Source organism: Xyrauchen texanus, chromosome 24, assembly GCF_025860055.1.
Source record: "Xyrauchen texanus isolate HMW12.3.18 chromosome 24, RBS_HiC_50CHRs, whole genome shotgun sequence".
NCBI lineage: Eukaryota > Metazoa > Chordata > Actinopteri > Cypriniformes > Catostomidae > Xyrauchen > Xyrauchen texanus.
The window spans coordinates 43,100,213-43,104,751 of record NC_068299.1 but is presented as its reverse complement, the minus strand read 5'-3'; positions in this window follow the sequence as shown (position 1 = coordinate 43,104,751).

Sequence of the window (4,539 nt, the reverse complement as noted above, 5' to 3'; positions counted from 1 at the left end):
TGACAATGAACAGGACAATAGACAGTGCAGCGCCGACCAGTACTCAGTAGTGCAAAAAGATGACAGTTTCTAAAAATGTAAACATAACATACTATGAGATAGTGTTCTATGCACATAGCAGTTATTGAGGTAGCAGACAGTTATAAAGTGACAGTAATTAAAGTGCAACTCAGGACACGTGTGTGTCAAACCAGTCTCTGAGTATTGAGGAGTCTGATGGCTTGAGGGAAGAAGCTGTTACACAGTCTGGCCGTGAGGGCCCAAATGCTTCGGTACCTCTTGCTAGACGGGAGGAGGGTAAAGAGTTTATGTGAGGGGTGTGTGGGGTCGTCCACATTGCTGCTTGCTTTGCAGATACAGTGTTTTTTGTAAATGTCTTTGATGGAGGGAAGAGAGACCCCAATGATCTTCTCAGCTGTCCTCACTATCCTCTGCAGGGCTTTGCGGTCCGAAACGGTGCAAGTCCCAAACCAGGCAGTGATGCAGCTGCTCAGGATGCTCTCAATAGTCCCTCTATAGAATGTAGTGAGGATGGGGGTTGGGAGATGTGATTTCCTCAGCCTTCGAAGAAAGTAGAGACGCTGCTGGGCTTTCTTGGTGATAGAGCTGGTGTTGAGGGACCAGGTGAGGTTCTCCGCCAAGTGAACACCAAGGAATTTGGTGCTTTTGACGATCTCCACAGAGGAGCCGTCAATGTTCAGCGGAGTGTGTTCACCTTGTGCTCTCCTAAAGTCAACAACCATCTCTTTTGTTTTGTCGACATTCAGGGACAGGTTGTTGGCTCTACACCAGTTCGTCAGCAGCTGCACCTCCTCTCTGTATGCTGACTCGTTGTTCTTGCTGATGAGACCCACCACGGTCGTGTCATCGGCGAACTTGATGATGTGATTCGAGCTGTGCATTGCTGCACAGTCGTGAGTCAGCAGAGTGAACAGCAGTGGACTGAGCACACAGCCCTGGGGGCCCCAGTGCTCAGTGTGGTGGTGGTGGAGATGCTGTTCCCGATCCGGACTGACTGAGGTCTCCCAGTCAGGAAGTCCAGGATCCAGTTGCAGAGGGAGGTGTCCAGGCCCAGCAGGTTCAGCTTTCCAATCAGGTGCTGGGGAATGATTGTGTTGAATGCTGAGCTGAAATCTATGAACAGCATTCGAACGTATGAGTCCTTATTGTCTAGGTGGGTGAGGGCCAGATGGAGGGTTGTGGTGATGGCATCGTCCGTTGAACGGTTTGAACGATACGCAAACTGCAGTGGGTCTAGTGAGGGGGCAGCTGGGTCTTAATCTGCCTCATGACGAGCCTCTCGAAGCACTTCATGATGATGGGTGTAAGTCGCGACGGGACGGTAGTCGTTGAGGCAGGACACTGAAGACTTCTTTGGCATGGGGATGATGGTGGTGGCCTTGAAGCACGTTGGAACAACGGCGCTGCTCAGAGAGATGTTGAAGATGTCGGTAAGAACATCTGCTAGCTGGTCTGCACATCCTCTGAGCACTCTGCCAGGAATGTTGTCTGGTCCAGCAGCCTTCCGTGGGTTGACTCTACGTAGAGTTTTCCTCACATCTGCCGTGGTAAGACAGAGCACCTGGTCGTTGGGAGGAGGGGTGGACTTCCTCACCATCACGTCGTTCTGCACTTCAAACCGAGTGTAGATGTCGTTCAGCGCATCTGGAAGGGAGGCATCTTTGTCACAGGCAACTGATGTTGCCCTGTAATTGGTGATGGCCTGGATGCCCTGCCACATGCGCCGCGTGTCACCGCTGTCCTGGAAGTGACTGTGGATTCTCTGGGCGTGTGCGCGCTTTGCCTCTCTGATTGCCCGTGACAGTTTGGCCCTAGCTGTTCTTAGGGCTGCCTTATCGCCTGCTCTGAAGGCGGAGTCTCGGGACCTCAGCAGCGTGCGCACCTCCGCAGTCATCCACGGCTTCTGGTTGGAGCGTGTGGTGATGGTCTTGGAGAAAGTGACATCATCAATGCACTTGCTGATGTAGCTGGTCACTGATGCTGTGTATTCCTCCAAGTTGGTAGAATCGCCATATGTTGCAGCCTCCCTGAACATGTGCCAGTCAGTACACTCAAAACAGTCCTGAAGAGCAGAGATGGCTCCTGCTGGCCAGGTTTTCACCTGCTTCTGAAGCGGTTTTGTGCGTCTGACGAGCGGTCTGTATGCTGGAATTAACATAACAGAGATGTGGTCTGAGTAGCGAGGTGGGGGCGGGCTCCGCCCGTGCAGCGCCTGGGATGTTTGAGTAAACAAGATCAAGCGCGTTAGCCCTCTCGTTGCAAAGTCCACATACTGATGGAATTTAGGGAGCACTGTCTTGAGATTTGCATGGTTGAAATCTCCGGCGACAATAAACAGTCCGTCGGGGTGAGCGTTCTGCAGTTCAGCTCGTAGCCCCATACAGTTCACAGAGCGCTTCCTTAGCGTTAGCGCTGGGGGAATGTAAACTCGGTTATGCAAACAGTGGTGAATTCCGTGGTAGATAAAAAGGTCTGCATCTAACAGTCACAAGCTCCAACAGCGATGAACAGTAACTAGAGACTAGCATAGAATTCTTGCACCATTCCGTGTTGATGTAAACACACAAGCCACCACCGCGAGTCTTACCGCAGAGAGCTGTATTTCTGTCGGCACGAAACGAGGCGAGCCCGTCTAGCTGAATGGCGGCATCTGGAACTCTGTCGCTGAGCCACGTCTCTGTGAAAACAAAGACGCAGCAGTCTCTAAACTCACGCTGCGTAGCCTGCTGGAGTCGGATATAGTCCAGTTTATTGTCCAGGGAGCAAACATTTGAGAGCAGGATAGACGGGAGAGCCGGCCGGCTAGGGTTTGTTTTAGCCTAGCATGGACCCCGCCCTCTTTCCGCGCTTCGCTCTCGCACACCGCTACGGCGTCCTCTCCCCCGGCCACCGGCATCAGGCGACGCCGAGGGCTGGAGGCCTGGTCTCCGCAGCAAGCCGAGTACGCGTAGCGCCTCCTGCAGGTCATCATGCAGCTTGGTTTTTGCATGAGTCTTATATTTCAGTAGTGTCTGGCGATGGTAGTAGACACGAACACCAGTTGCTCCGATGTCCATGTGTTGCAAAAGTCGGGCTTTTTTAACAAAAATAGCACCATTGTGGATCCGGAGTGGCCGCTGCGTGCTACCACGCCACCATCTTGGATCAACTTGGATCAAATTAAGTGTACATAAAGGAATAGATCACCTAAAAATTTAAATTCTGTCATATTTACTCACCTATGAGCCATCCCTGATATGTATGACTTTTTTTTCTTCTGCAAAACAAAAATTAAGATTTTTAGAAGAATTTTTTCAGCTCTTTTGGTCCATATAATGCGAGTGAATGGGGGCCAAAATTTTTAAGCTCCAAAAATCATACAGGTCATCATAAAAGTAATCTATATGACTCCTGTGGTTAAATCAATGTCTCTAGAAGGTGTAAAACAGATCAATATTTAAGTCCAATTTTATTATAAATTCTCCTTCCTGCGCAGTCAGCCTCCTCTTAAACTTTAACTTTCACATTCTTCTTCTTATATTTTTGGTGATTCACATTCTTCATTTTTACACCCCCTACTGGGCAGGAAGAAGAATTTCTATCAAAAATGGACTTAAATATTGATCTGTTTTTTCCCACACCTTTCATATTGCTTCAGAAAATATATATTTAACCACTGGAGTCATATAGATACATTTTATATTGCCTCAAACTTTTGGCACCCATTCACTTGCATTGTACACAGCAAAATCTGTAGTGTTAATTTGAGTTAAATTCCCAGTGTAAATTATTCCGAGTGAATGGGTGTTGATTTGTGTGTTATTTTAACACTTGCAGTGCTGAAAAAGCTCTGTGGGGGGCGTCATTTCAAGGAGTCAGGAGTATACACTAATTTTGAGTTACTTTCCACATCCGGTTTTTTCGCGCTCATTGACGAGCGGGAGAATCACTCGTCTCTTCACTTACCGATTGGGATATTCGGCTTAAAAGGTAAGAACCACATTTATCAACTTATAAAGGCTGTTAACGTTAGTCGGTATTTAAACCATGTTTTAACGTTAAGTGGAGTGTGATGCAGTCGATTTGCAAACGTGTGGATTAAGTTAACGTGTGGTGGGGGTCGTCGTCGCTTTTTTTAATTTTTTTTATTTAAATTAACGTTAGTTGATGGTTGAGAGAGAACATGTGTGAGAGGACATTTCTGTTAGGAATATTCGGTTAGAAGGGTGAGAACCACATTTATCAATTTATAGAATGTTAGTCTTAACGTTTGCAAATCGACAGTCAAATTAGGCTAGTTCAGCAACTGAAAAACTGTAAAATTACGCCAGCGCGTTTTAATATAACGTTAACAACATGTGCTTAACAGTGTTTGTAACGTTACATTTAAGAAAACCACTGTATGGTCAGTGTGCTTATAGTAACGTTTAATCAAAGTCATTTTATGTGGCGTCGTCGCATGTCTGTGCAGAGATAACGTTAATTCAAATTTTTCGTCGGCGCCAACATTTGTGCTGCCTCCGGCGCCAACGTTATTTA